This window comes from Gossypium raimondii, chromosome 13 (assembly GCF_025698545.1).
Source record: "Gossypium raimondii isolate GPD5lz chromosome 13, ASM2569854v1, whole genome shotgun sequence".
Taxonomy (NCBI): Eukaryota; Viridiplantae; Streptophyta; class Magnoliopsida; order Malvales; family Malvaceae; genus Gossypium; species Gossypium raimondii.
Genome location: NC_068577.1, coordinates 32,812,989 through 32,826,213, shown reverse-complemented (window position 1 = coordinate 32,826,213; position 13,225 = coordinate 32,812,989).

The window sequence follows — 13,225 nt, the reverse complement described above, 5'->3', positions numbered from 1 at the left end:
TCTTCATCAGCACCAGCACCAGAATTATCCAACCCCAACTTATTAGATGCTCCAGATTTATTCCCCAGAAGTTTATCCTTCCAAGATAAAATTAGACTCGGACCAGATTCAACCAGCATGTCAGTGATTTCCTCGCCATTCCTCTATTTGAAATGGACTTTCTTTGTATTACGATCTACATCTGTCCGAGAACCATCACCATCCCCGATTTCCAGATGAGAAATGTTATAACCAGAGTTCAAAGAAATTTCCATCTTTTTTTTTTGTCATTTTTTCCTATTGCAAGGGCACTAGTTGAAAGGAAATTCCTAATTTTCTTTAAACCAAAATCATATTAGATATTCTTATGTAATGTGTGACACCTTACACTCAACCTAATTATCAAAACCAGATGTGTGACATCAAATTACGTCATTAGAGCAACTCAGACTATTCAAGCCATTATATAAAATAATTTGGCATTTAATTGCAAAAAAGTTCATGAAAATTACTATTCATTATAATGTCACTTTAATTTCATTAAACTTTACAATCTTTTAAATTGGTGTCATATAAAAATTTCAAACTTTTCAATTTAAATCCATGTAATACTTCAACTTATCAATTAATACTTTATTAATTTATCATATAACAATTACTCACTTAATGTCTCATCAATTTCATTTAAACTTCTCTTACATATTAGTAATTCCATCTCTTATATCAACTTCTTAGTGTTACAATTTTTCTATTACTTTCCTCCTCCTACTCTCCATTCCACATCCTATATATACATGTATATGTATATAATAATCTTTGGCTTATAGTATAGCAAACTCAGATGTAACATTAATTAGTCTTTCACTAATTACACATACACTCTTAACATGATTGTCTACTTGAGTAGCAATCGCTAAATTATTATATCTTGGACTACAAAATTCAAAATTAAGATCGCCTTTTTTTTTTGAAACTTGACTTATTGAAATTTTATCCAATACAATATTTTCTTTAAATCTTCCCTTATTCTTTTGCTAGGCAGCTCGACCTTTTCTCCTAACAATTATTTATCTTTCAATACAAAATTCATATAATTTTGTTGTTTGTTTCTTTTGAAAATAGACTCATTAGGATTTTATACATATAAATTTCATCTCCTAAATATTTGTGTACAATTTTAATGATTTTTCAAAGTCGAATTAGGGAACCTGAAATTAATCTAACCTTGACTCACTTAAATTTACGTATCTCATAATTTTCAATTCCATTGCTTAAATCGTTTCTTCCATAAAAAATAGATTCATTAATATTTAATTTTCATACTTGGTTCATCATTTAAATCACATTTAAATCCTTGCTTGCAGAGGCTCCCAAATGAACACTTTACATACACATCAAACACAATACAAAGGCATTAAAAATAGTAGCAAAAGAGATTAATTCTTTCTAAAATAACATATCAAATCCTCTAGATCATTATATCGAAAACTTAGGTAGTTTTGCTGAAAATACGATTTCACCATTCAAATCTTATTTCTAAACCTTAATTTCGATCATACTCTTCCTAAATATCATTTAATTACACATTTCAACCTTCAAAATTGTCCAATTACGTGGATCTCAATTTTTTGGAACAATCAAGCCAAATAAACTTTAAAGATAGGAAAACATTCAAATGCTTCAAAATTACTTAAAAACTTGTTAAATCAGGATTAAAAACCTTCTAATAAGATCAACATAAGTTGAAAATAGCTTTGAAATGGTACTTTAACTCAATAAAACGGAATCCACCATTTTCAAGCTTGAAATCAACTTAAAATCAAAGGATTTATTGAAATCTTGATCTAATTGATTAAAACTCAGTTTAAACAGCTAACACATTTTGTTTAATCATGAAAAGTCAAAATGTTACCTTAATTTTGCAAAATCGACGAGCTACGAAGCTAATTTGAGTTTGAACATCTGAAGAAATTTAGTGAAATTGAGGATGAAAACCTAAGCATTCTTTAAAAAAAAGGATGAACTAATTTCGGGAGAAAAGCATTAATTTGGTTTTTCGCAATTTTTTTGAAAAGGATGATGAATTGGGGGAAGGAGATGGTGGGTGATTTAAATGACCACCTAGATTTCCCCCCCTTTTTTTTTCAAATTAGTTCTTTTTTTTAGTTAAAGCCAATTTCAAAATTATTTTCATATTCAATCTCGTTTTTAAATTTCGTTTAACCAAATAAATTCCCGAACACTAAATTTTAATTACTTAACATAAAATTTTTAATTTTAATTATTTTAATATTTTAGTTAATTATTCCTATTTAATTTATTTATATAAACTAATTACGATTTTTGATTCATTAACCCCCGACTAACTAACCTAATTCTACTAACCCATTTTTTCGGATGTGACAACTCTCCCCCTCTAAAAAGAATTTCATCCTTGACATTACTTGTGCCCACGTCGGTTTTGTCTCAGTCTTGTGTTTCTCTAATTGCGTAGACCTAAGCTGGTCCTCCAGATTCGATCGGAATAGCTACGGTGTCTGCAACTGTCCTCTGCCTAACCCTTCTATTGTTACCACTTTTGCCTCGGTCTCTAGCAAGTGTAGGATTCCGTGTCTGAGCGGTCTCAACCTTCTTTGAACAGTCTTTGAATCAATGCTCCTTCGATCCACATCGGAGACATACTCCGATAAATCTTCAACACTTGTCCAAATGCCTACACCTGTAATGCTCACATGTTGGGCATTCAAATAAACCTCCCAATGCAACCATAGTTGTGCTCTAGGACGGGACTGGTTCGCTCAAAACTCAAGTCGAACACTTCTATCAAACCTCTACGATTCTCAGCTCCTCTTAATCACTTGATCAGTTAGCGCCCTTCTTTCCCAACTCAATTAGCACCGGTTTCAATGGCTTGATCAGAGCTTCCTCAACAATTTTAGCACACTCCGAATCACTTGATCAGTTAGCGCCCTTCTTTCCCAACTCAATTAGCACCGGTTTCAATGGCTTGATCAGAGCTTCCTCAACAATTTTAGCCTTCTCGACCATTTCATCGAAAGCCTTAGCCCCATTTTATATGCTCCAAAGTCAATACTTGTATCAAATTTGCTCAGGGGTTGTCATTTTATTATTTTTGTTTGTGTTGCTTGAGGACAAGCAATGGCTTAAGTGTAGGGGAGTTTGATCTTCCATAATTTGATGTAGCAGATTAAATTAGTTTTCACACTTAGAGAGTTTGAATACAAACATTTTTGTTATATTTAAGTTAAGTTTCTTTAGTTTTACTTATATCTAATAAAATGTGCAAATTGAGTCTTTTATTGACCTTAAGGGCCGAATAAGGCCTAAGGGAGAGCTAACGTACTTTGTGAATGTGCAGGAGACCATTAGAAGGAATTTTAGGCTGATACTAGACAGTATGTTGCAACACAGGAGGTCTGATGTTGCAACATAGAGAGCATAATAGAGAAAGTATGAAACTACCTCTGATGTCGTGACACTGACTAAGGGTGTTGCTACATGCCCCTGAAAACATCCCAAGGAAAAGCATACTAACTTCTATGTTAAGAAGTCTGTGCGTCACGACATCGACTCTAGGATGGAAAATAAACACGAAACAAGGGTTTTTTGGTCTACACAATCAAACTTAAAGCACGGGAACGTCAGCTAACCTGGGGTTATGGACGACGACCACCTGAAGGCTATAATAGGCTCCTTTGGCACATGTTATAGACACCATTCCATTAGCTTAGGTTCTTTCTTTATATTTAGTTTCACTTTTTTTTCTTAGGTTTTTCAGAGTTTAGTTTATTTGTTCGTTGTTTTCCTTCAAGAGACCTAATTTGTAAATATGGTCAACTATTGGGGATTCATGTTATTATTTATATAAATTAGGATTTTCTTAAAGTCTACACTTCAATTCATTCACCATGTTTTATTCTTCCATCTACTCCATGTTGTTTATGAAAGCCATGAGAAACTAATCCTTCTAAGGGGGATTAACGGGTGGAGGCATGATCTATTAACTATTTTGTAAGGTTACTCAACAGATCAGCTATTTGGGAAAGGAAGAACGTGAAATAAACCCTAGGCTTGACAACCCTGGGGAGTCATCAATATGAGAATTAACCCAAAATTGGTATTACCCATCTGTGAACACCTTCACCCCAAGCCAGTCTGGACCGTGAGGTCGAAAGATAAGTAGTTCTTGCTGACTTGTTATGTTAGCGGAAGATCAAAAGATCCTGCTAGGTTAGCAACTAGTTGGTTGACAAGGAACCCAAAACGAAAATTGATTGGGATTGCCAAAGCAAGCTAATCACCCATCATCAGATTTGATTCTTTCTAGTTTTAAGTCTCTTGAAATTTAGTTTTCTTTTATGATATTTTGTTTTTATTATTAGTACTATAAAAATCCCAAAAATATCTTATTTATGTTTCCATACTATAACTCGATTAAAGTATTAATTAGATCTTTTAGTGTATAGGTTAAAATTGATCTAACTTTTGCCTCCTTTGGGTCCGATCCTCAGAGTACTCACCTACTTCGTAGTAACACTATATTATAACTCGATTCGTATACTTGCGGATATTGCATTGTCATTCTATATTTTATTGTAGTATTCACACTCTGGAAGTTGGTACTTCCGAAGGTGGTCAGATGTGACAAGTGATCCAAGGCAATTCCTGCAAAGAAAACATTTTTAAAGAAGGCAATGTGTTCCCATTCCTACCCCCAAAACAAGCAAATTCCATACAAGGGTATTTTCATCTAAAGTTTAAAATTCTTAGTTTTGTTTCAAAACTAAATTGTCATTTTAAATTTCCAAAACTTGAAAGCCGAGAGTTAATAAACCCTGGCTAACCTGCTTTTTGTGAACCTGTTGCTGCTAACCTATAACACCCCTAGCCCATATCTGTCGCCGGATTAGGGCTATGGACCATTACCAGAAATTAACATCATACAACGTACATTTATTCAACATATACAAATCATAGCCAAAAAACATAGCAATATTAATCAAACTCAGCATATAGTCCCTTATACGAGCCCTCGAGGCCCTAAAAACACACTAGAAACGAGTCAGGACTAAATCAAAAACATATGGAATTTTTTAAAAAATAAAAAAATTTAAACTGTAGGGACACACGCCCGTGTCTTAGGCCGTGTGGGCATTTGAAGTAAGGACACACGACCGTGTCCCAGCCTGTGTTCGTGCTCGTGTAACTCTCTGACTTGGGTCACACGGCCAAGCCACACGCCCATGTGCCAGGCCATGTACCCTTCGAAATGGCCTCACACGCCTGTGTGCCAGGCCGTGTAACTGCCTAACTTGCAACCCTATGTAAGCTATAGGGTGCACACGACTGTGTTGCATGGCCATGTGTCGCACACGGCTGAGACACACGCTCGTGTCTTTGGCCGTGTGGATGAAAAATAGGTCATTTCCAAGCCATTTTTCTTACCCAAGGTCTAGCCACTTACACCAACCAAATGCACCTATTTTCTTGCATTCAAATGGCACCTATCATATGCATATACAAGCTAAAACGTTATAGTAACTAACCATTCAACCAATATGCCAAAATGGCACCTCAATCTCAACAATCAAACTTGATTAAACACTTACTAAATTCATCCATAATTCAATCAACCATTTGAATAACCTAAATGTTACATTTACCATAATGTTCACATACCATTCTCATGCACAACAAATACCATTATGACCATTTCCACATCTACTATCTACCCTAATTAAATTTACCAAATGCCAAACACATTCAAGGTTATCAAAACTACGCATTAACAACTTTATGTACTATCTCATTCCATGTCAACCAACATTTCATAGCATACCATTATACTCACCATTTCACTACCATCATTTTAGTACCTAGATGCCAAAATAACAACCATTTAAAGTACCATATGCTATTTTCATCAAACAAAGACACATATACATGCCATTATAACCATGACTCAAAATCATCAAAATCTACTGATATAGCTGATGGATAGTGTAATATAACTCTGACAAGCTTCCACACCGAATGAGCTCTGATTCACTACAAAACATTAATAAAATAACACAAGGTAAGCATTTAATGCTTAGTAAGTTCGTAATTCATAAATAAAGCTTACCATTTAGATATATAAGCTTAAAGGAAATTAATAAGCTAATCCAGTATAGCTTAGCACAAGCCTAGGTAACAAAAACAATTCAAGTTAGTGATAACCACATAACTTAGCAAATTCACTGCATAACATAATAGCTTTTATGTACATAACATATAAGCATTCATACTTTCATGAACATAGTTAGGCATATTTTAAGCATCATCAACTTATACCTTTTTCATGTTTTCATAGCATTAAATATCGAAATATCTGTCCTTCCCTCCCTTTGTATACCCGTTAAACCACTAGAATAACATCAGATACGCGAGAATCTCACACACTGTGTGCTAACAAATGGTCAAAACCATTTCTTTTTCTTTTCTCATATAGATGCTCTCTCTTGAGCCATAAATAGGTCTGCTCACACAAGCTGTTGGTCGGAACGTAGTTACACGGTGCTGCTTACACAAGCTATTAAGTAACTGCAATACATGCCAAAAACTCAGCCACCAGTAGGACGTTCAGGATCAGCACCCGAAACTCGGTAACCCCTAATGACATGTCATTTGTATCCTATATATTCCGAAGGATCAAATAGGATCTGAAAGTAGTCGAAACTTCGTTGGATATTTCTGTAGAGTAGTAATATCATAATACAACATAATAGCATTTAATTTAAAGCGTATTAAAACTTTAATTAAATGTACGAACTTACCTCAATCATAATCGAAGAAATTCGATCAACTAATTCGACATTTTTTCCTTTCCCCGATCTAAAACCATACGATGCTTTTCTTGATCTAAATAATCGAATTTAACTCATTCAAACTTCATTCTATTCAATTCAACCCAAACTCATATTTAGCAAAATTACATTTTTGCCCCTATAATTTTGATTTCGTTTCAATTTAATCTCTAGCTCATAAAATGAAAAGTCATGAATTTTTCCATTAACCCACCATAGCCAAATTTCATATAAGTCTCTAGCAAGCCCTAAATTTCATTTATTTCATAATTTCACCATGTATATTTTCTATTTTTCAATTTAATCCCTAATTGATAAATTCATCAAAAATCTATTAACAGAAGTTGTGTATCTAACAACAACCATTCATTTCCTTCCATCAAACATCATAAATAATACATATACATTCATGGTAAAACCCTAAACATTTAAAATTTTGCAAATTAGTCCCGCGCTAGCTAGATTAATCTACGACTCCAAAAACATAAAAATCATTAAAAACAGGACAAAAATGCACTTACATGCACAAAGAGAGAGATGGTTGAATGTTTGAGCTTGGTCATGGCTTTCTTAAGCCCTATTTTCGGTTCAAGAAGAAGGAGAAAGATGATATATTTCTTTTACTTTATTTTAATTTAAGTTGTTTTTATTAATTTACCTTTTTAACCTTATTAATTAACATCCAAATCACTTAATTTAATGTCCATATTTGTCCACTTAAATAAAAAAAATGGTCTAATTACCATTTAAGGCCATTCATTTTCCAATTTCATAGCAATTTGACATCTTTTACTTATAGAACTCAAATTTTGCATCTTATGCAATTTAATCTTTTTTTATCAAATTAAGCATGCAAACGATAAAATTTCTTCACGAAATTTTTATATGACACTACTAATATCCTGTAGATATTAAAATATTAATAAAATAATTATTTTGATGTTGGATTTGTGGTCCCAAAATTACTATTCTGATTTCACTAAAAACGGGCTGTTACATAACCTATTTTTGTAAACCTGGCTCTGATACCACCAAATATGGCATGCCAAACTCGGTCGAGACGCATCGACCTAAATCTAGAACGTCAAATTAGCCACTTACATGACTCTCCTTACCAGTCATCCAAACACACTACAAACCAACCATCACATCAACTAAAAACATGCTTAAATAAGTAATTTTAATCAAACAAGCCTAATTCATGTTTTGGCTAACATAATATAGCAAAATATAAATAGGGTAAAATCGTCATTTTAATCACCAAAAGTAAAACTCGTAATTCATGAAATTTGGTTCATTCAGTGTCTTGGGCATTCTATTTTAAACCATTTGTGAAAATTTTAGCTTAAAACAACATTTAAAACTCAATTAATTTAAAAACCAAATTTAAGGACTAAAACGTAAATTTTATAAAATATCCAGATAAACCATTTTAAGAAACTAGAATCAACATTGTGAATTTCAATGTTAAAATACATGTCATTTAAATTCTCAAAGCATTTTGTGGTGTTTAAGGCCTCCAATTTTATTGAGTAAAAATCTGGACTTATTTGCAACAGTTTCAAAATATGCCCAGAACAATTTGAACATCGTGTCACAACCATGCAATTCCCACATCATGAAATTGACCCGGTATCACGATATCCTATAGGGCTAATCGTGATATTAAATAAAAAATTTACAGAAAAATTATAGCACTTAAATATAACAGTTTGACACTTTCATACACATACTCTTTCGTGATTTCATGCCATTTTCCCTATTCCAACATGTCATATGGCATACATAATACTCATAAAATCATGATCAAATACATAAGATCATACATTAACATGCTTTGGCATCCAAGTCAAACACCTATGCTAGTATGCTTTTGTAAAGTCTCAATTTAATTTACTCAATATACCAAGTTTGTATATAAGGTGGTACAAAACATTCCAAAAGATCATTTTGGACTTCCCTTAATGCTCAGCAAGCCAGACCACCTGCATTTTACATGTTAGCCAATAACAAGTACACAACACCTTACTAATTTAACCAACAACATGCCTTCACAAACTATCCATTAAAAAGATCCATCTAAACCAATATTAAAAGTTTCAAAAACCATTTAGGCAGTCCATAACGTCCATTTACAAACCATTAACAATTCAAAAACTAAAACCATTTAGATTAGTTCCACATTGCCTTCCTTAATTAGTTGGAAACACATCAAACATACTCAAATCATTGCCTTACTTTGGATCACTAGGAAGGCTCACTTCTCCTCCTCTTATCAAGCTATTTTTCTGTAAATTTTTCATAAAGAATGTGAGCTTTTTCAAGCTCAGTGTGTAACAGCCCAAACCCGATCTGTTTAACTAGATCCAAATCTTGGGTGTTACCACATTTATGCAAACAAATCCTGAACTACTTATACAAATTTCAATCAACTATGAATTAATTATAAAACTTTTAACTTGAATCCGAAAGCATGTTCAAGAAGTAAATACAACTACAACACAAGGTGATCAAATTAAAATGTTATTTAATTGGAAAACCTAATTTGATACAGACACCCAAAGTGTGGAATTCTCATACAAATTAGCCTTTGGATGAACCGCTAAGCTTGCTCTATATACATAATATCCCGATATGCACTTTCCTTTAGCATAATCTTGGTATTGTTCCTCCTGGCACATACTCATAATTAGACTGAAACAAATGTATAAACTCATGTAAGCTCATAAGAATTTTACCTGCACAATTCTTGCACATTGTTACTGAAGAATCATTATGACTTTCTTATTATACTGGTCTTTCAAAATATTTCTAGCAAATGCTTTTCTCAAAATTTCATTTTTCATTCTCTATGGATATCACGCCTTACTCTCAACTCATTACTTACCCTTCTACATCTTCGATACGCCACTTACCTATTTTAATTTGATCTTTCATAAGTTTTTACCCATTTCCTTTACAAAGGTCCATACAACCGAAACACCGTTACTCTTGTATTTGTAACTTAAAGCCATTGTTTCACCACAATTCATGTTTGATCACATATACAGATAATAGGTACCTTCCTTCAGGTATACAATTAGAAAAATCTTTATTGACAAATCTCGTAATTCGCAACAAATGCTGGATTTTGGTTTAAATAGTGAATTCTTTGTACATTAGTATCATCTCATACCATATCCCGTACAGTGCGCAAATAACCCTATTGGCATGCTAATTGTATCCTATCCTTTCTTACGTTCATCCGGGCACATTTAATACATTAAATCATTTATTTACAATTTAGTTCATTTCTCACCTTTTTGTACTAATTCACATATAATTCAAATCACATTCAAGGTATATAAATACATAATTTAAACACATACATTACATTGATATATACAACTATACCATATGAACTTACCAGATAAAAACAACAAGCGAAATGTCGACGACAAATCTACAATTTTCCCTTTTCCTCGATTATTTATCGTTGGTCCAAATCTTGATCTATACGGTAATTCATTTCAATTTATCAGTTTCAATTACCTTATAACATCTTATTGTATGCATATGAAATTTTAATTTTAGTTTTAACAAATTCTTTAAAATTTTGCATTTATTCAATTTAGCCCTAAAACCAAAATAATCATATCTTTCACATTTAATCCATGTTTGTCTATCTAATTTCAATCTCATTCCTCTACAGCTCTCTAGTACCTATATTTACAAAATTTCAAGCTAATTTTGAAATAATTACAGTTTAGCCCCTAAATTCAAAAGTAACAAATCTCTCTTTACAAATTAGTCCCCTTTTTCATTTCTAAGCTTATAAACTAACAAATTAACACCAAAAAAAATTCAAAAATCATCAATGAAAACATTTTAAACCTTTAATGGCTTTGAAAAATAAAACACGATTTAGCTAAATCGAGTTACAATGATATCAAAAACATAAAATTCATGAAAAACGACTTAGAACCACTCACCATGCAAGGTCGAGAATTGGAGGATTTTATAAAGCTTTTATTCCTTCCTTCAATGGTGAAGAATTAGTGAGGGAAGATGAGAATAAGGTCCTTTCTCTTTCTTTCCACTTTTATTTCTTTTATTTATGTTATAATTTCATTATTTTAACTTTAATTTTTAATAAGACAATGCCAAAACATGCCCCAAGTGTCCACTTACAATTCAAAAATGGTCTAACTATTATTTAGACCTTAATTTAATTACTAAATAAGTCCTTAAGCAAATAAAAGTCTATAGCGATTAAATTTTATGATTTTTACGATTTAGTCCTTATACATTAATTAACTATCAATTCAATAAAATTACTGGACCAAAAATCAATATAATTCTCTAATATACTCATAAATATTAATTAATAATATTTACGGCAAAAAATGGGTTGCACTATTTAGTTAGAGCCATGGTTTCAAATTCCCCCAACCTTCTCTTCTTAGAAAGAATATCCTTCACAAATTTCACTTAGTTGGGCATTTGCTCAAGGGCTTCCACAAGAGGAATATTGATATCTAGCTATTTTAACACATCTAAAAATTTCTTAAATGTAGTATCTTTCTTTTGCTTTTAAAATCGTTGAGGAAATGGTGGTTGCTAAATTTTTAATCTATCAGGATGGCTTTGCTAAGACAATACTTCAGCATTGGGAGCAAGTGCAAATTTTAGTATATTAGGATTTCCAACATTTTCTTGAATTTTCTCACTGTATTGGATTGTAGAGGGTTCACACTTAGCTTCAAAATTTTTTTTTATCTTCGATGTCTTTCTATTTCTCAAAGTGACAGCTTCGCAATGTTCCTTACCAACATTTCTCAAATTTTCTGTGTCACTTGGTAAAGCACACTAGGATCTATTTCTAATCTCATTAGCTAGCTGCCCAACTTGATTTTCAAAATTTCTCAATGTCTCTGCTTGGCTTTGGATAAATGTATCATTCTTGGCCATGTAAGTCTTTAACAAATTTTTAAGAGTACTAGAAGATTCAGCTTGTTGAGGTCTTTGAACTTGTTGAGAATACTCGGGTGGATAATTTGGTCGAGAAGGCATAGATTAGTTGTTAGGACCAACCCCTTAATTACTCCGTGAGAAATTTGGATGACGCTTCCATGAAGGATTATAGAAGTTCAAATATGACCCATTCTTATTTTGATTTCCCATGTAATAAATAGACGTCGAATTCGACAGACAATTATTGAAGATATGGCCATTAACATAATACACACAAGAAACATTCTCAAATTGATTTAAAGGCTACCCTATCGAGTTACCATTTGATAAATTCATGTTTATGTTTCTAAGATTAGTTGACATAGAGGATACTTGGTGATAAAGGGTTGCGCGCGGACCAAGATCGAGTTGCCAAGTCACGGGAAACTCCTACGAAAACCCTAAACAATCAGATCTGAAACGAAACAGAAAATTAAAAGATTAGAATTTTGAATTTCCAGATCTGAAATAAAATCCCCAAAACAACAAAGAATCAAATTGAGAATAGAAATAAGTGTTAATAAGGGTTCTTGAAACCCTAAAGGAGATTGCGATTCTGCCCAATTGAACACCAAGATAGTTTTCCCCAAATTTCGACACTCTAATTTCACCCAAAAAGAGTATGGAAGAACCCTAGAAATTGGGGATTTTTGGGTTGATTCCTTAAGATAGAAAAAGGCTGAAAACACAATAAGAACAGAAAATAAATTAGATAAAGATTCAAAGACAAGCGAAATAAAGAAAGAATTGACAAGAAGAAATTAAAAGAAAGTCCTAAGAAGCCTTGAAATCCGAAAGATCTCACAACTCCTTCAAACGGCTCTAATCTCCCTCCAAAAAATATCAATGGCAAGAAGAAGGTGAAGATGGCTCCCACAATCAAAAGATTGTTAAAACAACTTCTAAAGAAAACTCAAGAGAGAATTCTTGGAGAAAAACTCAAAGAGAATTCGCACTTAAACAAATCGATATTTTTATATAATTGAGAAGTTCTTTACAAGGTGGCCACCATGCCTTTAAATAGGCCTTATAACTAGTCTTAATCTAATTAGAAAACTAAAATAAAAAAAACTCCTAATTATTTTAATATGGAAATTCGGTCAAAGGTCTTTATTTGGGACTCTTGGACTAAATATTTACATAAAAATTTAAACTAAGTAAATAAATAAATAAATAAATAAAAATAAAACTTTACAACTTGGGTCACTTTGACAATTTGGCTTGATTTTCAACTAAGTATGTATGGATTTCTTGATTGGGCTGGGAATTTGCTTATTGGGCCTCGCCTTCAAGAATTTGGGCTTTTGTGACTCGTATCATTCCTCCTTCCTCAAAAAGATTCGTCCTCGAATCTGAAAAATCGAATGGACTCGACTTTCCTCGATCGA